Source organism: Zootermopsis nevadensis, unplaced genomic scaffold (assembly GCF_977971745.1).
Source record: "Zootermopsis nevadensis isolate Lab colony 2312 unplaced genomic scaffold, Znev_1.0 Znev_ptg000031l, whole genome shotgun sequence".
Lineage (NCBI taxonomy): Eukaryota > Metazoa > Arthropoda > Insecta > Blattodea > Termopsidae > Zootermopsis > Zootermopsis nevadensis.
In genome coordinates, this window is record NW_028259163.1 from 5471000 (window position 1) to 5495662 (window position 24663).

The window sequence follows — 24663 nt, forward strand, 5'->3', positions numbered from 1 at the left end:
TCTATCTCCGTCTTCAGGTTCCTACACAGTTGGGCCCACTAGATAAACTAGACGATGGATAATATCCAAGTAAATTTTTATTCAATTGACTCTTCACCATCGTCAAGAAGTTTTAGATTTGAAGTAACTTTCGTCTTCGCGAAATTCTTCTGTCATTTGTACTTTCAGAGCTACGGAAACCATCGTCACCGGGAATCGAGCTCAGGACATTTTTTCGGGGATCTGGTCTCCTCTTCTAAACAAATATCCTTGGTATTTTGCACCATCCTTCTGAGCTAGAGGAACCACCCTATCTTAGACTCTTAACTAAGGACAATTTTGGGGCTTAGGACATTTCTAAAATCTCTTCCTGGTCTCAAGGAATATACATGCTAAATTTGGGACTAATCTGTTTATCCGTTCTCGAGTTATAAATTACCAACCTCCACCTCTCCCGCACACACAAACTTAAATTTTACACACAATATGGAAGATGAAATAAGTTTCTTAAGTATATTTGTGTCTGTCGTCGCAAGCAATGTTCCACTGCCTTACTTTATCATTAGTAGTAATTTCTTTCCTTAGATTAAAGAGTCAGAAATTATAATTATTTCCACACATAATTAAAATCATATATTAATTTGAAGATCATTATCTTCTGGGTTATTATGCTTATAGTCAGGTAACAATTGACCGACGTTTCAGTACGACGAGGCCTGGTGACAAATGCATTACTGATTATATTGCTACAGAATTTCCACGATTCCAGTCTCAATATCTAGTCATTTCTGCATATAGTGGCTTACTGCTATGTTGGTATGCGTGTTTCCTAACTCTCTTATATCTTCACTATATTCTTGATCCGCCATTCTCTACCCTACGATATTTCTTTAAAAAACCATTTCTAATGTATATTTTCAGTCTCATTTTACTTACACATAAGAATATTTTACGAAAACGTAATCTATTAACGAAGATATAAACGAACATTATGACTTACGTCACCAAGACATAAGTTAAATGTAGCTTACTCATCACATACGAAAACAGGATATGATGAGGCCATTACAAGGCTTGATCGTCGGACAGAGCGAGTCCCAAGATAACTTCCTGTGAGGAGGAACACCGCCTGATTGCTTGACTACGTCACCGGAAGTAACATCCAGTATCACCCAAGTTGAAATCATACGCGATATTGCGCAGTTGGTTCATTACGAAAGTCAGACAACTTGTCACAAAACATAGTTGATCCGTGTACGAATGGTTAGTAGATTAAACTGTACAATATTATAATTTTACTTCTAATGTGAAACATGGTCTGTCACATAAGGTAAGAAAATTGACTGAAGATACCTCATAACAGAATGGTGAGGTGAATATTATGGTCTAAGATGGATGGGGAGACATGGGACTCGAGAAAAACATAAATTTATGACATAATCCGGATTCTACAGACGGCAATTAATCTCAAAGACACACAATCCAAATCGAAAAAATAAAAATATTTCCAAAGCTTAGGTTTTTGTGGTTTATAATATATCGTCTATTCCAGCAAACAGTTTACCTTGGTGGACGTTTATGCTACTATTCATAAACAAACATTTCCATTTTTTTCTTAATTTTAGTAACAAACTTTTATCAGCGAGTTTGAGAAATACTTATTTTAGCTTTCTATACGTACTAAATTCCACTAATTCATCCTTAAAACAGGATACAAACCAAACCATGTGATTCATAGAGAATTATATTGGTTCCTGGCTGCAGAACACTAACGCGATACATGAAATAATCCCATATAATAGTCGTACAAGGTACATTTCTCCTGTAAATGGTCTGTAAGACACGCTAGAAATAAATAATGTTGACTACTGTAAATATACAGTTTGCAAACGCACGTCAATAACAAACCAAGCACAACAGACTACCGCGGAAAAATATTATCAACTACGTGCTACTTTATTTACATTTGGTTTAAAATAAGAGTTAATGGAGAATAAATGACAGTACCAATATTATTTTTAATCAATTCTGAGTTTACCAAGCATTGCCCTAGAGATTTTAAATACATAAATTTAAACTTTGATGTCACATAATTACAAACATTCTGCATTAGGCCTACGGTTATAAAATATGTCAATAAATAAATTTGTTTTAATTTTAGAACAGTATAAACAACAAATTAAAGTGATATGGGTTTAAATAAGTTAAATTTATAATATATCGCTTTTGTAAATACATGTAACTTACTGAGATTGTGAACGATAAAAAATTTAAAACTGACCTAAATAATAGGAGAAGTTAAAACAATGTGCGATATAATAACGATAAATATAAAATTACATTTCAAACAGTCGTTAGCATACTTCCACCAAAATGCAAAAGTGTTCTATTTCAACCCAGGTGTACAAGACAACTTGATCACATTCGAAACACGTTTCCACATATTTTCCTATTACTTAAGTAGAACAAAAAGCACGTATAACAAAGATTTCTGTATAATATTTTATAAGATATTGTAGGTGCGTCATATTGTGATTTTATTTATAAATAGTATTAAAATTGTCCGTCAATCACAATAAAGTAATATAAGATAATTAAATGGTTAAAATATTATCCTTTGTTCCGTATCGAGTACTCGATTTACATATGGAACATTCTCGACATGTTTCGGCTTTCATAGAGCCGTCATCAGGTGTATGTTTTAAACTCTTAATTCAATTACTAATTTTTAATTTTCGTATAATTTCTTCATTTTTCACATTGTATCAACATTTGTTGATGTGTTATATATCATTGATACAATCGTATTGTCGGAGTGATGTTAAAGCTGCGTATATTGGTCTGTGAATTAAAGGATTCAAAACCATTAATGAAATTGAATATAGAAAACAAAATAAATAAATGAAATGAAAGTAAACGTATAAACTTACCAGAGAAGTAATATCGAAGTTGTAAGAGGAGAGATCAGAAGTACATCGTATCGGAGCGAGGTTGGTTATTGACTGCGGTGTTAGTGGGTGAAAGGCGGTTTGTCAGGGTTGAGGTCAAGGTACTGGAGTGCATTAAAAATGGGGTTGTTAAGTAAAATGTTATTATCATTAAGGCATATGTTTTGTTTATAAGTTTGATATATGTGATATTTTTCTATTGTATTGTAATTGAGTTAAGAGTTTAAAACATACACCTGATGACGGCTCTATGAAAGCCGAAACATGTCGAGAATGTTCCATATGTAAATCGAGTAATCGATACGGAACAAAGGATAATATTTTAACCATTTAATTATCTTATATTAATTTTAATACTATTTATAATACTATATATAATATTTTGTTCATATATGAAGTCAAAAAAGTTGTAAAGTCTATTCATGCCATATCACCAAACAAATTCTATTCTTACCGAGAATCTCGCCCAGACGCTGAAAATATTAAAAAAAGTAACCTTCTGACCCTGAACCCTGTCTAAAAAATATTTAAAAATCCGTTCTGTACCGCAAAGAAAACAACACGTCTCCATTACAAAGATCAGTCAGTTAACGCTATTAAAGAAAATAAATTCTATTTATTCTGAAAATCACACAAAAATAAATACCTTTTTGTAGGCAAAATATAGAGTTAATGAATGTTTAAGTACCACTGAACTTTAAAATCTTAGCGTTACGTGACAGTTGTCGTATACTTTTATTTACTTATAGTCTATTTAACGACGTCTTCTAGTGATTCAGACTATGCACCGTGGAAGCTGTCGAGAAAATTGTCACCTTGCGTCGCACATTGTCACTGTTCCCCCCCCTCAAGCCCCAGCGTGACAATCGTCTTCATTAAACGTGAATTAGCGTCTCCTAAATACGGCAGAATGAAGTGGCGTGTTCCTTCTAGTTGAATATGATGTAATAATAATGTTAGCGATGGGAGAAGACATTTATTAGTCATTATGAACATTGCTGCGTACCCTGGGTGTCAATAACATGATGACCCGTCTTTTATGAAGGTAGAAAATTGAGTCTGTGGGGATGCTGTATTATTCAAGCGGATTAACTCATTTATTGTTACAAATATAAAATACGTAACAATCTAGTCGTCAGTACATTATTTTTGCATTAACCCTTAAAGTCTTAAAATATTTATACATACCACCTGCTCCAACAATAAATAAATCATTATTTTGTATTTAATATTTCGTATGTTACTCTGAATAATTATGGATTATTTAATTAACAGCAATAATAAGCTGATCTTTGTAGTGTTTTCTTTGGGGTACGGACTGAAGTTTTAAATATTATTTAGACGAGCATCGGTGTCAAATTAAGAAGTGAACTCACGATTATAAGAACAAACAGATAACGTAAACGTTATTATACTATAATTCATCTAATGTACTAGAACATATCAATAAAACCTATGACACTTAAATTAGGTAAACCTAGGGGGGCTAATATATTATTCTTTTGTCTGCCGGACAGCTGGGAGGTCCTGCGACAGGCCACCTCGATATAGATTTTCTTGGTTTTCCTCTGTCTTTAAGCAAACCCTGAGATGATTCCCAAATTTCAAGTTACTACTGCTTACTTCTCATGCAGCCTTCCCGATTTAAATCCATATAAATTTACCTACTTACTGTGGAGCCCACTAAATTACTTATTTAAATTTCCAAATTTTTTTCTGCTCACTACATTAACAGTTTCCCCGCCAAGAAATCTCGTGGCGAGACAAACTTCTATTGGCCTAAATCTTCCCTTGGGACTCTGGATGACCCACAAAAATGACACCCGAGACCACTGTTTCAATTTGAACCAGCATCATTATTTCAGTAATTTAAGGCTGCTGGAATTATGAAAGACGTCGAACAACGTTGCGGGACAAACAGTACTCCACATGCGAGTAAAGTCAGCTCAGAACTTGCCGCGTAGCAAAACTATATCCGATGTACTGGTGACTTTAGAGTCGCGCGGTAAAAAGTGTAAAGTTCTTCCGTGAATTTGATGCATGCAATTTGGTAGCGGTTACTATAAAAATTGGTAAAGAATCGATTAGAATATGTAGCCTACAACTTCAATCCATGGACCTTCAACATACTAGGTGCGATCGGAAAGTTTCCAGACTGCGCGTATAAAAACCCGTACACTTATCTCAGGTATTAAATTCATCCATCACCCTCGAAGTAGTTCCCCTGGCAGTGAACACAACGATCCCAGCGCCGCTGCCAAGCCTGGAAGCATCCCTGGAAATCTTTCTTTGTCAGCCTGTCAAGCACCATCTGCGATTCTGCCTGAATCTCTTCTATCGTCTCAAATCTCCTTCCCTTTAGCTGAATTTTCATCTTTGGGAAGAGGAAGAAGTCACACGGCGAATAAGGAGGATGCGGGATGACGGCCATGGTGTTTGAGGCCAAAAACTGCCGAACTTTGAGGGCGGTGTGCGCTGGCGCGTTGTCATGATGCGTCGCATGTGGAGTTCTTCCTTTAGAATCAGCTGACAGGTCCCATAGCCTATCCCAACAATGTCGCACAAGTCGTTGATGGTACGACGTCGATCTTCGTGAATGGCCTGCCGAATCTTCGTAACATTTTCGGGCGTTGTGCTCGAAGATGGTCGTCCAGAACGCTCGTCATCATCGACAGAGGTTCGGCCATTTTTAAAACGTGAATGCCACACAAAAGTTTGTGCACGACTCATTGCGGACTCCCCAAATGCTTGATTTAGCATATCACAGGTTTCCGTAGCCGTTTTGGCGAGTCTTTGGCAAGAGATTCAGGCAGAATCGCAGATGGTGCTTGACAGGCTGACAAAGAAAGATTTCCAGGGATGCTTCCAGGCTTGGCAGCGGCGCTGGGATCGTTGTGTTCACTCCCAGGGGAACTACTTCAAGGGTGATGGATGAATTTAATACCTGAGATAAGTGTACGGGTTTTTATACGCGCAGTCTGGAAACCTTCCGATCGCACCTCGTATGAGCAAAATGTAGCTTTGAGATCGGACGGGGAAGACAGATATCAAATTCCTAGTTCATATTCAGAGCCCAATAATGGAGAACAGAATCTTCGTACTCACTATCTGTCATGGAACGTGGAATGTAATTCCTGTGGCTAATCAGAGATATGATTTCCGCGTATGTTCAAACATGTGTCTGGCAGGTACAACCAATGGCAGTTCCAGACGTCAAAGACTGCAGACCGAAACTGCTTTCACTGTTACGTGTTTATTAAACGAAACATTCCAGCCAAATAAACCTTTGTCACAAAACAGACCACGATCTGCACAAATGAGCTTTAGCTACTACTGACAAATTTAGTCTATTAGAATACACAACGTTTCAGGTAGAACACTGATTCATCAGCAAACAGTCTGATGGTATTATGATAATTTTAGTATAAACCTAACCAGGGTTTAAGACTTAAACTGCTGGTTACGTAACGCAGAACTTCCAAACCTCAAGCTGAAACAATCTCTGCCTGAAATTTTATTAAAATATAACAGATCAACGTACTAAAACGTGTTGTATGCAGACACTTTATTGAATTAGTTTTATTACATTAAGATAATAAAATATTTTCGGGACATCAGACGTGTCATATGATTAAAATTATCCGACGTTTCGAGTGTCATGTCTGTTCTCATCCTCAGGGGTACTCATCTCAGACACGTCTGATGGGCCGAGAAGATTTTATTAATGACACGCCGTAAAAACTACGCATTAGACATCAGAAATACATTAATTTATATTGTTAAAAGCAGTAAAATGAAATATTATCTACTTCTACCTACTGAGCCCAAAAGAGTGGGTTTTACCTGATTTCAGTCTGGGAAGCCTCGGTTTAATTAAAATTAGAAAGTTGGATAACACCCGAAAAGAATGTTACTATAGTAAAAGAGACACTGAAACGTTTTCATGCTAAGCTCTCGTTTAAAAACGTTTCTTAAGTCCTTGTTGCCTCTATCATCATGGTTTTAGCAAGCAACTCTGAAACGTCAGTAAACTTATACCAGACATCACGACGCGACAACCCCAGAAGGCAGCCATCTTGAATTATCCTCACGTTTTTACGGAGTGATAAAAGAAATAAAAAATGTTACTAAACTGAAGTTAATTGGTGAGCTGGTATAGAAAATTTAGTGGCAAAAAAATATCAGATTTTGATAAAAACTACAATACAATATCGGAAATTCATTTGTAATCAATTACAATCAGTTGTAGGCTACAGATTAAGCGTCCAGCACTGTAGCAAGACCAAATCCGTGCTGACGTCATCGTGGCCTAAGTACAGCCAAGCTCAGTGATGGAAGTTCGTCCTGACTCTACTATACAGGGTTATTCTTTAGGATCTAACAGTTTTAACGTTGAATAACGTTTATAAAATCACGTGACACTCGACGGAACCTGTAAGATAACGCTGGTGTGTAACTTCTTCAAACGCCAATAACTCGAGACCTATGTAAGATAGAGAATATAAACCTATATGTAAATTAAAGAATAAATAAAGGGCTTTTTCTACAAGATGTTTACTTTATTCTATAATGAATATTTTACACATTGTAGAAATAATTACTCAAAACACGTAATAACTATACCCTCGTTCCTTAACTACAACCGCTCGCCACGTCTAAAGTGTAAGAGTTAGATCGGGACATATTGTGAGTAAAATACGTACATAAACACGAGCTTTTCAAATTTGCAAACAGATTTCAGCTAACCCTTACGGTTTAGGAGTTTTGGCCCATTTATTTGGTAACAACGAAAGGTTCTAGAGTGTGTGTGTTGAGTACATGAAGCAACACATCGATAAGATGTCGGCGGATGACGTCACGTATAGATAATATGTAAAGGTATACATTTATGTCACAGACTCACAGTTTCACTTCTGAACACGACCTTATTAATGTTTTTCTGCGACCCTTGACAGACATATGAAAAACAAATAGACCCCGCGACAATAAAGAGTTTTCCGATCCCCTGATCTTAATTCATAAATTAATTCGTCTCTTGATGAGAAATATCAAGTTTCATTCCAAAAAAAGCAATGCATAAAATTACAATTTCGTATATTTAACCTTTGGTATTGGTCGGGAAACCTGGGGGGAAGAGAGAGCTGGGGAGACCTAGACGTAGATGGGAGGATAATCTCAGGCGGGATCTATGGGAGATAGGAGTTGAAGGAGACTGGATTTCGTTGGCCCAGGACAGAGTCCGGTGGAGGGCTTTGGTTAATTCGGTGATGAACCTTCGAGTTCCTTAAGGCATCTGGTTGGTTGGGTCCACTATTTGGGAAGCTTGAGGGGAACAGATCTCTGGGGAGACCTAGACGTAGATGGGAGGATAATCTCAGGCGGGATCTATGGGAGATAGGAGTTGAAGGAGACTGGATTTTGTTGGCCCAGGGCAGAGTCCGGTGGAGGGCTTTGGTTAATTCGGTGATGAACCTTATTGTTCCCTAAACCAGCTAGTTAGTGGTAAGTTATATCTAACGTTCACCTGCTTACGTATGATACGAGGAGACCGAAAATTCTGAATATTTTAGCAAGAAATCCCCAGCGTTGGTCTGTTCTTAATTTCGTAATGAATATAACTTTAATTTGTCACTTTGGTTAAACACACATAAGAACCTCGTCATATTTTCGAATGATGAATTGGTTATTTTTTAATAATTATTCAGTTTTTGCATTCTCATGATAAAATTCGATCATACATTTTACTTGCGTTTACTTTTAGAGAATAGAACATCTAAAACATACATTGTTCATTGCCTCTTAATCCACAGCAAATTAAAATATGTCTCTATGATCCTAACAGAAAGTTCTGTTCGTTAAACAATAGCTGTAGGGTGACATGTTGTTAAAGTAAACAACCCATCCAGCCAAAGGCCTTAAACATTAAATTACGCTTCGCATTCATGGTCTGTCACATGTTATACATGGCAGTGTCATCACATCAACATAAACTATTCCTGCTATATTAAATAATTCTTTGAGTACAAACAATTCCATTTACAGGAAATCACTACACAGTGGTTATATTATAGAGTGCCAAACATAACCAGAAACACTCGTATTACAATGCGACAACTATTTTTACTATACCTTTGTCCTCGATGTTTGTGAGGCGAGATAAACATCAACCCAGAACTCCTTTCTCTGATCAACTTGATGGTAACTCTGTAGTACGATCCGTTTTAGAAACATTTAGCTTGCAAAGAACCTTATTTTGCTGTTATATACACTAACAACAACAGCCGTTTATTATTTATCTGTAAACACGGTTACTTTCACAAAAAATTAAGAGTAGAACAATGTGTAAACACAAGAACACACAACACGCCTCGTCAGTCGAAATGATTCAATCGAACGCACGTGTAACGGTCAGTACAGCTGTCTCGCCTCACTCAGCGGAAACTTTCGCCATTCCAAGAAGCAGCCGTACCCCCTGGTGCTTCGAAATATAGACTTACAATTACGCCCTAACAAGAATATTACTGATCTCATGGTTAATAGCTTAGTTCCGTACCTCACTAAGAGAACCAACACAAAGAAGAGACTTCTTAAAACGATATATTTAAAAACAACGAAAGTGTTGTTTATATTTTCTGTTCCAGTAACAGCCCTCGTCCATTCAACTGACCGACCCATCCTATATTTGAATTGTGTAGGATTTGAGGTTATCACAACGGTGAGTCTGAAGATTTATGTCTTCTGGGTTATTGCGCTGTGTAGTCTGGTCGATGTTTACCAACGTTTCAGAGGTCATACTGCCTCCGTCATCAGGGCGATGAGTATGAAGATTTCTGTCTTCTGGGTTGTTGCGCTGTGTAGTCTGGTCGATGTTAACCAACGTTTCGGAGGTCATACTGCCTCCATCATCAGGGCGATGAAGATTTCTGTCTTCTGGGTTGTTGCGCTGTGTAGTCTGGTCGATGTTTACCAACGTTTCAGAGGTCATACTGCCTCCATCATCAGAGTATGAAGATTTCCGTCTTCTGGGTTTTTGCGCCGTGTAGTCTGGTCGATGTTTACCAACGTTTCAGAGGTCATACTGCCTCCATCATCAGGGCGATGAATATGAAGATTTCTGTCTTCTGGGTTGTTGCGCTGTGTAGTCTGGTCGATGTTTACCAACGTTTCAGAGGTCATACTGCCTCCATCATCAGGGCGATGAGTCTGAAGATTTCCGTCTTCTGGGTTTTTGCGCCGTCTAGTCTGGTCGATGTTTACCAACGTTTCAGAGGTCATACTGCCTCCGTCATCAGGGCGATGAGTAAGAAGATTTCTGTCTTCTGGGTTGTTGCGCTGTGTAGTCTGGTCGATGTTAACCAAGGTTTCAGAGGTCATACTGCCTCCGTCATCAGGGCGATGAGTATGAAGATTTCTGTCTTCTGGGTTGTTGCGCTGTGTAGTCTGGTCGATGTTAACCAACGTTTCAGAGATCATACTGCCTCCATCATCAGGGCGATGAGTCTGAAGATTTCCGTCTTCTGGGTTGTTGCGCTGTGTAGTCTGGTCGATGTTAACCAACGTTTCAGAGGTCATACTGCCTCCGTCATCAGGGCGATGAGTATGAAGATTTCCGTCTTCTGGGTTGTTGCGCTGTGTAGTCTGGTCGATGTTAACCAACGTTTCAGAGGTCATACTGCCTCCATCATCAGGGCGATGAGTCTGAAGATTTCCGTCTTCTGGGTTGTTGCGCTGTGTAGTCTGGTCGATGTTAACCAACGTTTCAGAGGTCATACTGCCTCCGTCATCAGGGCGATGAGTATGAAGATTTCCGTCTTCTGGGTTGTTGCGCTGTGTAGTCTGGTCGATGTTTACCAACGTTTCAGAGGTCATACTGCCTCCATCATCAGAGTATGAAGATTTCCGTCTTCTGGGTTGTTGCGCTGTGTAGTCTGGTCGATGTTTACCAACGTTTCAGAGGTCATACTGCCTCCGTCATCAGGGCGATGAGTAAGAAGATTTCTGTCTTCTGGGTTGTTGCGCTGTGTAGTCTGGTCGATGTTAACCAACGTTTCAGAGGTCATACTGCCTCCATCATCAGGGCGATGAATATGAAGATTTCTGTCTTCTGGGTTGTTGCGCTGTGTAGTCTGGTCGATGTTAACCAACGTTTCAGAGGTCATACTGCCTCCATCATCAGGGCGATGAGTATGAAGATTTCCGTCTTCTGGGTTGTTGCGCTGTGTAGTCTGGTCGATGTTAACCAACGTTTCAGAGGTCATACTGCCTCCGTCATCAGGGCGATGAGTATGAAGATTTCTGTCTTCTGGGTTGTTGCGCTGTGTAGTCTGGTCGATGTTAACCAACGTTTCAGAGGTCATACTGCCTCCGTCATCAGGGCGATGAGTATGAAGATTTCTGTCTTCTGGGTTGTTGCGCTGTGTAGTCTGGTCGATGTTAACCAACGTTTCAGAGGTCATACTGCCTCCGTCATCAGGGCGATGAGTATGAAGATTTCCGTCTTCTGGGTTGTTGCGCTGTGTAGTCTGGTCGATGTTAACCAACGTTTCAGAGGTCATACTGCCTCCATCATCAGGGCGATGAGTCTGAAGATTTCCGTCTTCTGGGTTGTTGCGCTGTGTAGTCTGGTCGATGTTAACCAACGTTTCAGAGGTCATACTGCCTCCGTCATCAGGGCGATGAGTATGAAGATTTCCGTCTTCTGGGTTGTTGCGCTGTGTAGTCTGGTCGATGTTAACCAACGTTTCAGAGGTCATACTGCCTCCGTCATCAGGGCGATGAGTATGAAGATTTCCGTCTTCTGGGTTGTTGCGCTGTGTAGTCTGGTCGATGTTAACCAACGTTTCAGAGGTCATACTGCCTCCATCATCAGGGCGATGAGTCTGAAGATTTCCGTCTTCTGGGTTGTTGCGCTGTGTAGTCTGGTCGATGTTAACCAACGTTTCAGAGGTCATACTGCCTCCGTCATCAGGGCGATGAGTATGAAGATTTCCGTCTTCTGGGTTGTTGCGCTGTGTAGTCTGGTCGATGTTAACCAACGTTTCAGAGGTCATACTGCCTCCATCATCAGGGCGATGAGTCTGAAGATTTCCGTCTTCTGGGTTGTTGCGCTGTGTAGTCTGGTCGATGTTAACCAACGTTTCAGAGGTCATACTGCCTCCGTCATCAGGGCGATGAGTATGAAGATTTCCGTCTTCTGGGTTGTTGCGCTGTGTAGTCTGGTCGATGTTAACCAACGTTTCAGAGGTCATACTGCCTCCGTCATCAGGGCGATGAGTCTGAAGATTTCCGTCTTCTGGGTTGTTGCGCTGTGTAGTCTGGTCGATGTTAACCAACGTTTCAGAGGTCATACTGCCTCCGTCATCAGGGCGATGAGTATGAAGATTTCCGTCTTCTGGGTTGTTGCGCTGTGTAGTCTGGTCGATGTTAACCAACGTTTCAGAGGTCATACTGCCTCCGTCATCAGGGCGATGAGTATGAAGATTTCTGTCTTCTGGGTTGTTGCGCTGTGTAGTCTGGTCGATGTTAACCAACGTTTCAGAGGTCATACTGCCTCCGTCATCAGGGCGATGAGTATGAAGATTTCTGTCTTCTGGGTTGTTGCGCTGTGTAGTCTGGTCGATGTTAACCAACGTTTCAGAGATCATACTGCCTCCATCATCAGGGCGATGAGTCTGAAGATTTCCGTCTTCTGGGTTGTTGCGCTGTGTAGTCTGGTCGATGTTAACCAACGTTTCAGAGGTCATACTGCCTCCGTCATCAGGGCGATGAGTATGAAGATTTCCGTCTTCTGGGTTGTTGCGCTGTGTAGTCTGGTCGATGTTTACCAACGTTTCAGAGGTCATACTGCCTCCATCATCAGAGTATGAAGATTTCCGTCTTCTGGGTTGTTGCGCTGTGTAGTCTGGTCGATGTTTACCAACGTTTCAGAGGTCATACTGCCTCCGTCATCAGGGCGATGAGTAAGAAGATTTCTGTCTTCTGGGTTGTTGCGCTGTGTAGTCTGGTCGATGTTAACCAACGTTTCAGAGGTCATACTGCCTCCATCATCAGGGCGATGAATATGAAGATTTCTGTCTTCTGGGTTGTTGCGCTGTGTAGTCTGGTCGATGTTAACCAACGTTTCAGAGGTCATACTGCCTCCATCATCAGGGCGATGAGTATGAAGATTTCCGTCTTCTGGGTTGTTGCGCTGTGTAGTCTGGTCGATGTTAACCAACGTTTCAGAGGTCATACTGCCTCCGTCATCAGGGCGATGAGTATGAAGATTTCTGTCTTCTGGGTTGTTGCGCTGTGTAGTCTGGTCGATGTTAACCAACGTTTCAGAGGTCATACTGCCTCCGTCATCAGGGCGATGAGTATGAAGATTTCTGTCTTCTGGGTTGTTGCGCTGTGTAGTCTGGTCGATGTTAACCAACGTTTCAGAGGTCATACTGCCTCCGTCATCAGGGCGATGAGTATGAAGATTTCCGTCTTCTGGGTTGTTGCGCTGTGTAGTCTGGTCGATGTTAACCAACGTTTCAGAGGTCATACTGCCTCCATCATCAGGGCGATGAATATGAAGATTTCCGTCTTCTGGGTTGTTGCGCTGTGTAGTCTGGTCGATGTTAACCAACGTTTCAGAGGTCATACTGCCTCCATCATCAGGGCGATGAGTATGAAGATTTCCGTCTTCTGGGTTGTTGCGCTGTGTAGTCTGGTCGATGTTAACCAACGTTTCAGAGGTCATACTGCCTCCGTCATCAGGGCGATGAGTATGAAGATTTCTGTCTTCTGGGTTGTTGCGCTGTGTAGTCTGGTCGATGTTAACCAACGTTTCAGAGGTCATACTGCCTCCATCATCAGGGCGATGAGTATGAAGATTTCCGTCTTCTGGGTTGTTGCGCTGTGTAGTCTGGTCGATGTTAACCAACGTTTCAGAGGTCATACTGCCTCCGTCATCAGGGCGATGAGTATGAAGATTTCCGTCTTCTGGGTTGTTGCGCTGTGTAGTCTGGTCGATGTTAACCAACGTTTCAGAGGTCATACTGCCTCCATCATCAGGGCGATGAATATGAAGATTTCCGTCTTCTGGGTTGTTGCGCTGTGTAGTCTGGTCGATGTTAACCAACGTTTCAGAGGTCATACTGCCTCCATCATCAGGGCGATGAATATGAAGATTTCTGTCTTCTGGGTTGTTGCGCTGTGTAGTCTGGTCGATGTTAACCAACGTTTCAGAGGTCATACTGCCTCCAACATCAGGGCGATGAGTATGAAGATTTGTGTCTTCTGGGTTGTTGCGCTGTGTAGTCTGGTCGATGTTAACCAACGTTTCAGAGGTCATACTGCCTCCGTCATCAGGGCGATGAGTATGAAGATTTCTGTCTTCTGGGTTGTTGCGCTGTGTAGTCTGGTCGATGTTAACCAACGTTTCAGAGGTCATACTGTCTCCGTCATCAGAGTATGAAGATTTCTGTCTTCTGGGTTGTTGCGCTGTGTAGTCTGGTCGATGTTAACCAACGTTTCAGAGGTCATACTGCCTCCGTCATCAGGGCGATGAGTATGAAGATTTCCGTCTTCTGGGTTGTTGCGCTGTGTAGTCTGGTCGATGTTAACCAACGTTTCAGAGGTCATACTGCCTCCGTCATCAGGGCGATGAGTATGAAGATTTCTGTCTTCTGGGTTATTGCGCTGTGTAGTCTGGTCGATGTTAACCAACGTTTCAGAGGTCATACTGCCTCCATCATCAGGGCGATGAGTATGAAGATTTCCGTCTTCTGGGTTGTTGCGCTGTGTAGTCTGGTCGATGTTAACCAACGTTTCAGAGGTCATACTGCCTCCGTCATCAGGGCGATGAGTATGAAGATTTCCGTCTTCTGGGTTGTTGCGCTGTGTAGTCTGGTCGATGTTAACCAACGTTTCAGAGGTCATACTGCCTCCATCATCAGGGCGATGAATATGAAGATTTCCGTCTTCTGGGTTGTTGCGCTGTGTAGTCTGGTCGATGTTAACCAACGTTTCAGAGGTCATACTGCCTCCATCATCAGGGCGATGAATATGAAGATTTCTGTCTTCTGGGTTGTTGCGCTGTGTAGTCTGGTCGATGTTAACCAACGTTTCAGAGGTCATACTGCCTCCAACATCAGGGCGATGAGTATGAAGATTTGTGTCTTCTGGGTTGTTGCGCTGTGTAGTCTGGTCGATGTTAACCAACGTTTCAGAGGTCATACTGCCTCCGTCATCAGGGCGATGAGTATGAAGATTTCTGTCTTCTGGGTTGTTGCGCTGTGTAGTCTGGTCGATGTTAACCAACGTTTCAGAGGTCATACTGTCTCCGTCATCAGAGTATGAAGATTTCTGTCTTCTGGGTTGTTGCGCTGTGTAGTCTGGTCGATGTTAACCAACGTTTCAGAGGTCATACTGTCTCCGTCATCAGGGCGGTGAGTATGAAGATTTCCGTCTTCTGGGTTGTTGCGCTGTGTAGTCTGGTCGATGTTAACCAACGTTTCAGAGGTCATACTGCCTCCGTCATCAGGGCGATGAGTATGAAGATTTCTGTCTTCTGGGTTGTTGCGCTGTGTAGTCTGGTCGATGTTAACCAACGTTTCAGAGGTCATACTGCCTCCGTCATCAGGGCGATGAGTATGAAGATTTCCGTCTTCTGGGTTGTTGCGCTGTGTAGTCTGGTCGATGTTAACCAACGTTTCAGAGGTCATACTGCCTCCATCATCAGGGCGATGAATATGAAGATTTCCGTCTTCTGGGTTGTTGCGCTGTGTAGTCTGGTCGATGTTAACCAACGTTTCAGAGGTCATACTGCCTCCATCATCAGGGCGATGAATATGAAGATTTCCGTCTTCTGGGTTGTTGCGCTGTGTAGTCTGGTCGATGTTAACCAACGTTTCAGAGGTCATACTGCCTCCATCATCAGGGCGATGAATATGAAGATTTCTGTCTTCTGGGTTGTTGCGCTGTGTAGTCTGGTCGATGTTAACCAACGTTTCAGAGGTCATACTGCCTCCATCATCAGGGCGATGAATATGAAGATTTCTGTCTTCTGGGTTGTTGCGCTGTGTAGTCTGGTCGATGTTAACCAACGTTTCAGAGGTCATACTGCCTCCAACATCAGGGCGATGAGTATGAAGATTTGTGTCTTCTGGGTTGTTGCGCTGTGTAGTCTGGTCGATGTTAACCAACGTTTCAGAGGTCATACTGCCTCCATCATCAGGGCGATGAATATGAAGATTTCCGTCTTCTGGGTTGTTGCGCTGTGTAGTCTGGTCGATGTTAACCAACGTTTCAGAGGTCATACTGTCTCCGTCATCAGAGTATGAAGATTTCTGTCTTCTGGGTTGTTGCGCTGTGTAGTCTGGTCGATGTTAACCAACGTTTCAGAGGTCATACTGCCTCCATCATCAGGGCGGTGAGTATGAAGATTTCCGTCTTCTGGGTTTTTGCGCCGTGTAGTCTGGTCGATGTTTACCAACGTTTCAGAGGTCATACTGCTTCCGTCATCAGGGCGATGAGTATGAAGATTTCTGTCTTCTGCGTTGTTGCGCTGTGTAGTCTGGTAGATGTTTATAGGCCGTTCGGTGGGACAAGAGCTATGGCCTTGAGATGTGCAGTGTATTTGCAGCTCGAACAGTGGGTGGGGTGAAGCCGGAGCTCAGTTACAAGCCAGCCGCGACCGAGTTCAATTCGTGTGGTAAATTCCATTTCAAAAACATTGAACCATTTATAATTAGGCCTGTCATATTCATCGCTGTTGGTTTTACTCAGCACGAACAGAATGCAAAGCGTGGACAGAGGTGTAAAGAAAGCCAAAGTAGAGGAATGGTGATAAGTGTTTACAGTTTTATGAAGAAAGAAGCTGACAGCGGCAATGTGATTAACGTTAATCAAATACAAAATCGTGTTTCTGAAGCTACTGGTGTGTCTATAAGTACTCTGAAACGCATTCTAAAAGAGTAAGAACATAATAAACGAGTGGGAAAAGAATTCGGCACACCTCACAAGAAACGGCCAAGAAGGAAAATTAAAACAGATGTAGATGATTTTGACAAGTGTGTAATTCGAAGAACGATTAACGAATTTCACACTACACAAGGCGAGCGTCCTACTTTAAAATCGTTGTTGGCAGTAATTAAGAAAAAGATTAACTTCAGTGGCGGGAAGTGGGCTCTTTGGAAAATAATTAGAGATTTAGGCTTCAGGTGGAGGAAATCGGAAAGTAATAGAAAAGTTCTCATCGAAAAGGATGATATTCGTACAGCAAACCTGTCTTATTTGAGAAATATAAGTCGTTACAGAAATGAGACGACAGTGATACCAACAGTTGTAGCAGTAGTGAGGAAGAGGAGAGGGAGGAAGAAGTTGCAGAAGAAGATGATGGGGAATTAAGTGGAATTGAAGCTTTGTAAAATGTGCATCAGCCTGCACTGATGTTTTTGTGTTTAGTAGTACAGAGAAATCTGTTCCCCTCCGTGCCCTACTCCCGCTAGCAGACAGCGTCAGTACCCTCCCTTCACAGCTCATGTCTGAGCGAACGACTAATACCAACGTTTCAGAGGTCATACTGCCTCCATCATCAGGGCGATGAAGATTTCTGTCTTCTGGGTTGTTGCGCTGTGTAGTCTGGTAGATGTTTACCAACGTTTCAGAGGTCATACTGCCTCCGTCATCAGGGCGATGAATGAGCCAATTGAGTGGAGATGGCTAGGTTTGTAAACATCTACTATACTTTACCTCGCCTCTCGAACATCGAGAGATCAGATACAACTTATTTTTCAGCAATTCGCTTTCGATTGCTGATACGGCATGTTGTATTGGCGAGTTTTATGTTAAGTGGGACATCTTTGATTTCAATTTGAAAAATTATTATTTTGTATATTGTAATCTTTATATAAAGAACTAGATGTTTATAAAGTCAAATCATTATAAAGAACATCGTTATTCAGAGATTAAAAACTCGGCCAAAATATCACTTACTCTTACACCATTTAAAGTTTTTTTCTGTTTTTATATACACTATAATGGTAAGCCGACCGTAAGAATATCAACACATATTGATTCTCCGTCACTTTCTAGATTACTTTTACAGTTATCTAATATTGGATAAAAATGACAGTCTTCTTGGTCATAGAGTTGTGAAATTTTGTGGAAATTTACCGACGTTTCAGAGGTGTTTCAAACCTCTGTCTCAGAGCGATAACCAGATGAGACTACGTCCTGATTAAAATAGCTATAAGCACATCTGAAACGTCGGGAAATTTCTGCAGAACTGCATGATGCAATATCCCAGAAATTTGTCACCTTAATTTCCAGAATACATTCTTCTTATTAATAAAAAAAAACTTAAATGTTTAAACAATCTAGTTTAATTTATACCGTTCTAAAATGCACATTACGACTTTGATTAATTTATTTTCGTATGGTTTTCATGTATTTAGTTCAAAACTTCGAGAGTAATTTATATTCTACCCTTGAATACAAATATTCTTATATCAGCAATCATTCGACATCAAATAAACTTCCAATGCACACATAATCTACAGGTTTTTCTCTAGTTCAAACATAAGGAAATTAATCTTATTACAGTCTTTTAAATGCAATTTCTAAAACGGTGTTTCTAAGGGCAGCACGTAAGAAGTTAGCGAAAATAATCCCTGATAAAAGCAGTATCACACGAAACCCTTTGTAATTTATGAGACCTACTAACACTCTACCGTTTCTCACAAAGAGATGGGATTCCTTCTTTCAAAAGATGCAGAAATACAATTCTATATACTTTTTAAAAAGCAAGTAAGTTCCTTAATAGTAATGTTATAACAAAAATATCTTCAATTTTCACTTTAAACCTCTCTACTGTTTGTGATGATAGAATTAATAACATTAATTAAGTTTGATCGCTTTCGACAATAACTTAGCAGCCTATAATAAATTATAATACACAAGCAAATTTAACTACGGTCACTATAGCAGTTGCTCAGCTGACCAAGCAATTTCCAATTCAACTGAACCCGTGTTTTCCACAATATCCAGCCACTGTAACCTATCCTAAACCTCGTAAATCCAGCCCACAACATTTAACTTATTTATTATCCTCTTTAATATTATCCTTCCATACACCTAATTTTGCAATGTGGTATCTACCCTTCAGGTTTTATGATTAAAATGTTATGTGAGATGACAGGTTCTCACAGCGGTGAGAATAAAGATTCTTATATTTTAAAATGTTGCTCTGCGTAATTTTGTAGAAATTAATCGATGGTTCTGATATGCTTACTGCCTACATCATCAGGGTACCTCTGAAACGTCGTTAATTATATCCCGGACTCAAGGACTAAATGTCCCAGATGACATTTATTCAAAATGCGTTTCTCAGCTTTCTCCTGCTAAACTTCCTTCCTCAGTATCTCTAAACCCATCTATCACCGCCTTACGAGGTGTGCGATAGACCTGATGAAGCAGAACGTTATTATACCCGTGACCCGTGTAGATGTAGTTTAGTTTGTAACATAATTACTGATCTATCTGCTCCTAATATAATAACCAATGACCGTCACGCATGTGTGTACACGTTATACATAGATTATTATTACCGTTACCATGGTAACGCTGTTAAGGGATTCTAGGTCTTACCGTTTGCATTACTGACCATAAAGCCACTGCCTACTACATCTGGCTAACAATTGACCACGGTTTCTTGTCAGAGATCATAGTTTTTATCGTTATTATGCGTTCATTTCACAATGCGCATGAAACAAACGTATATAAGGCTGTTCATGTCTAGAACCAGTAGACGGATTTATATGAAATTTGCTATGGACGTTATGCCATTTGGGAATATAATAAAATAATACTTTTACAATTTTCTACAATAGGTAATACCAACATGGCGGACGAAGAAATGTGTGAAGTGAGATCGATACTAGCGCCATTCTAAATAGAAACATGCAGTGACTTTCAGAAACTATGAACCTTCGATAAAATAATTCTTCATGTTTTGTAAAATAATAACATGGTGGCAGTATGAGAGAGAAAATATATTGGACCAGGATTCGATGCAATAAGCTGCCATAAAGATTCAAGACCTTATATCGTTTTATTGTTGATTTGTAGAACTTAAAGGAGACCACGTAATTTGTATATCCACTTTAAAATTAAACTTCTTATGTAAGATAACTGACGTGATATTTTATTAACAATTCTGAATTTGAAGAGGGCGTGTGTATATTCCGGAACAGAATTAACATGTCCAGCCTTGTTTATTGACTCCATAAGAGGCGAGATATAGTTGTGTTTTAATGTGTGAAAAGTTTGTGTATGTGATTTTATATAACGATCCGATACTACACGAAATACAAGGTTCTAAAAACTATATAAAAATGGTACTTACGTTAAGGAGAACACACGCAGCAAATACATACAGTGAAATACGGAAAATTTCAGTTTTGTAGTTGTGATATAAAAGGAATCATGAATAATTCCTTACACCCTTCATACAATTCTGTATCATAACGTCGTTCATATTTCCGAGTCTATAAATAATGCAGTGTTTTTAGCGCCAAACCCTTTGAAGTCAAAGCTCGTCTAAATAACGTTTATGAATTCGGCCCGTACCTCACAGAAAACTCCACACTTCACCGTTACAAAGAGAAATTGTTTAATGCTGTTTAAGAAAATAATCCCCGTTTATATTAAGAATCATACAAGACCTATAAATACATAAAGCACAGTTTCAAATTATTAAAGCAGTTGGTACATATAGATTCAACTGGGCTTTTAAGGGTTGAATAAATAGAAAATGTACAATTGCTGTATAACGCAAATTAGTCACAACACCAACAGCTTACCACTAATTATTACGTAAGTTATTCAATTCAATTCATTTATTAAAGTGCTTGACAACAGCCAAAAAGGCCAATAACAGCCAAGCACTAACAACAATACAGACATTACAATACAAAAACAAACAAACAAAGAACTGAAAACATAACTGTACAATATTGATTTATTGCAAAATAAGTCATAAGTAAAAAACTAAATGCTATAGATAAGTAAAATAATAATTATACTAAAAACAGTTTAATATTGGACAGAAAACATACACAATAAAATGTTATACTAAGTACACAATAAAAACAATGATTATTGTTTAAAAAGCTGACTGACATCAGTAAGCAAAATACGATCTTTGTTAAAGATGTCGATGCTCCTACAGACTGCATTGGCAGCAGAAACGCATCTGGCAGAAGGACTGGCCTTGAAATTACGTTGTACAGTAAAGGTAGAGTAGTCTCTGATGGACCTAGTGGGTATGCAGAGACTAACTGTATCAAAAACAGATGAGCAACTAATTTTGCCTTTAAAAACATTGATGAGGGAAAGCGCATCCAAAAGCCTCCTCCTTAAATGTAACGATAAGAAGTTTAATCTAACTAATATATCATCGTAATTATAGGCACACACGCCATTAAAGAATCTAGTGTAACATAGAGCTACAAATTTCCTTTGAATCCTTTCCAATTTAAAGGAATCAGTATTAGTAATAGAGTTCCAAACAACGGATGCATACTCAATTTTGGAACGGACTAAGGTACTGTACAAGACCAAAAGGCTATCAACAGTGGAGAAGGAAGAAGTAATGTACCGAATCAAACCTAGCATTTTTAAGCCTTGTGAGAATATATAGTTGATATGCTGGTGAAAATAGAGCTTACAGTCCAGTAGAACACCGAGATCTTTAACACAATGGGAGCGTGCCACCAGGTTGTTACACAATTTGTAATTAAAGTAAATACTGTTTGTCTTCCGAGTGAATGATATAACAGTAGTTTTACTTAAATTAAGTTGCATCCCATTCACAAGACACCAATTTTGCACTGAATGAATATCGTCCTGTAACAGTTTGCAGTCATCAACATCGCTAATACTCCGATACATCTTTAAGTCATCAGCAAATAAAAGGCACTGTGAATTATGTATGGAGTCGCAGATGTCATTAATGAATATATTAAAAAGTAAGGGGCCTAGGGTGGAACCCTGAGGCACCCCACACTTAACACGATAAGGATACGAAAGAGTTCCACATACACGAACAAAAGATTGCCTGTCAGAAAGATAACTATGGAACCAATCAACATAACTGGGTGATAGTCCAAAGTTTCTAAGTTTCCCAAGAAGAATACTATGAGGGACTAAGTCAAATGCTTTAGTAAGATCAAAGTATACCGAATCTGTTTGTCCTTGAGTACTAACTGAAGGTAAAACGGAGTTAATGTAAGTAACCAAATTTGTTGCTGTGGAATTAAATTTACGAAAACCATGCTGTGAGGGATTTAATCTGTACTTAAAAATTTTTTCCAAGTGATCATAAACAATAAGTTCAAATATTTTAGAAAAGTTATTAAGAATAGAGATGGGTCTATAATTACTAACAATGGAACTGTTGCCTTTTTTAAACACAGGAACAACAGCTGTTTCTTTCCACAGGGACGGAAAGATGGCACTAGTTACACTTAAATTAAAAATATAGGTTAATAAGGGAGTGAAAATAACAGAACAACCCTTAATTACTAACGAAGGAATTCCATCTAACCCCACACACTTTGAGGGTCTGAGGCGCTTGATCGCCTTGCTAACTTCAGCAGGAGAGATAGGAGCGGCGGGCAAAAAATCAGAAGTAAAAGTATCGGTAGGAGTGACGGACTGGCAAGAAGTGTTAAAATTTGATTCAAAATGCGTAGCAAATTCATCAGCAATGTGTTTCGGGTCAGTGACAAACTGATCACCAATTTTTAGCTGAATGAAGGAGTTATCTTTTCTTTTGAAATTTGAAACGTGTTTCCAAAAATGCTGAGGGTGAGTTTTAAGACTGTCATCAACAGACTTTAACCACCGCCGCCTATCAGACCTGATGGTAGCCTTAACTAATTTACGAAAGTGTGCAAAGTAGGAGTAATGTACATCAGAGTTGGTCTTTTTAAACCGACGAAAATAATGATTCTTTTTATTGATGTAATGTTTTAAGGTGCCGGAAAACCAGATAGGAAATTTAGACTTACTAGAATGCTTATGGGGAATAGCTAAGTTTAAAGCATCAGTAACCACCGACTTGAGCTGATAAGCGGCGGAGTCCGCAGAGGACTGATTGTATACGCAGGACCAATCGTAAGAGGATAAATACCTATAAAGTAATAAATAGTCAGCACGCGCGTAATTGCGGGAACATCGAGAGGGCTGTGAATTGGTGGTCAGAGATATATTTCTAATATCAATAACCAGGGAAGGATGAAAAACATCAGGTTTAACCAAATCGTGATCAGAAATCGTGACGTTTACAGAGGAAAAGTTAGCAAAGACAAGATCGAGTAGATTTATGTTTTGGATGGTAAGGTTGTGTTGAGAAAGTCCGAGGAAGCATGCGGCACTGTGAACGACATCCCCTTTAATTTTGGTATAGTAATGTGAGTTTGCTTGAGGGAAGCCGTGTGTCCAATCAAAGCCAGGTATATTAAAATCACCTAAGAGAACTACCCGAAAATTTTGAGGGTTTAAATTCTTTTCCAGAGAATTAAAATAATTTTCAATAACTTTACCATCAGTGTTAGGTGAAAAGTAGTGGTTTCCAACGAGTAAGTTGAAACCATCGGGAAGTGGAACTTCAATCCAAACACATTCGCTGGTAAGTTCAAGATCAAACCTACGTTTACAACCAGCCAGAGATTGGTGAACTGCCGTCAGAACACCACCACCTCTGGTTACGTTGAGATCGGTGTAACCTCTGTCAGCGCGGAAAACGAGATAGTCATCAGGAAACAGATTGCGATTACAGAACGAATCATTAAGCCACGTCTCGGTAATACATATAATTTTGAAATCATTAATACAGACATTATCATGAAAGTTGGTACATTTAGTACGCAAACCTCTAACATTTTGGTAAAAGATATCAATAGAATCCAAACGCTTAGAACCAGACGTGGTGAGACGATCCGAAATGGTGGCACCACATATTTAGTATAAAAAATCACCTATGTTTACAACGACATTATATTCAGTATGCAGCATATAAATGCCACAAAAAAAAAATTGACCAATACAGACGTCACATATTAAATCCCTCCAACTGTATGAGTCTCGCACAAACTTTTACAGTCTCATGTACCTGTCTTGTTTCAAGCGCTTCGTATAGACACGCAGAGCCACAGCAACGTATGTTGTGCAATAACGGACTAAGTGACATTTCATAGTTTGATTGTATACAGTCTTTAAGTTGTAATTGAATATATTCACGTTCAGAAAGAGAGGTATGGATGAAAGAAATTAAGAAAAGAAGAAAGAAAAAGGTCTTGTACAGCAGGAAATATAAGCTCGTTTTAGTAAGTATGATGCGTAACATAAGAAATCAAAGGAATTGAATGTTCGTCTTCTATAATTGGAATATCTTGAAGTTTATAATCCGGAATAACTGTTTTTGCAGCTACCTGTCAAAGGTATACAGTTTTCGAAAGTGCAAATCGACAGGATGAGATGCGAAAATAAGATATCTTAGACACACGCTCATCTAATGTTTTCTTTTACACCAAAAATTCCATTCAAAATATCGTACATCTCACAGTTCTTTACTTCAAATCCATTAAATAAAGCATAATGAGGATGTAACATCCTTTGGTATATTTTAACAATTTCCAGCGATATATTTTAACGCTAAACTTACCTAGACGAATTTAAATCTCTTTCGTATCTGTCTCAGGTA

General features: G+C 39.7%; 1 protein-coding gene across 6 annotated transcripts in view; it reads right to left on the reverse strand.

Moving 5' to 3' along the window:
- LOC110834432 (uncharacterized) overlaps positions 1-24663 on the reverse strand; it is a 337206-nt gene that overhangs the window by 278480 nt on the left and 34063 nt on the right. Inside the window, exon 1 of one of the 6 annotated variants that reach the window (XM_087359487.1) lies at positions 9057-9337. The exons of the other annotated variants lie outside the window; for them this stretch is intronic. The gene's annotated coding sequence lies outside the window, so the exon portion shown is untranslated. Of the gene's footprint in view, positions 1-9056; positions 9338-24663 lie in introns of those variants that run through there. 6 annotated transcript variants of the gene reach the window in all.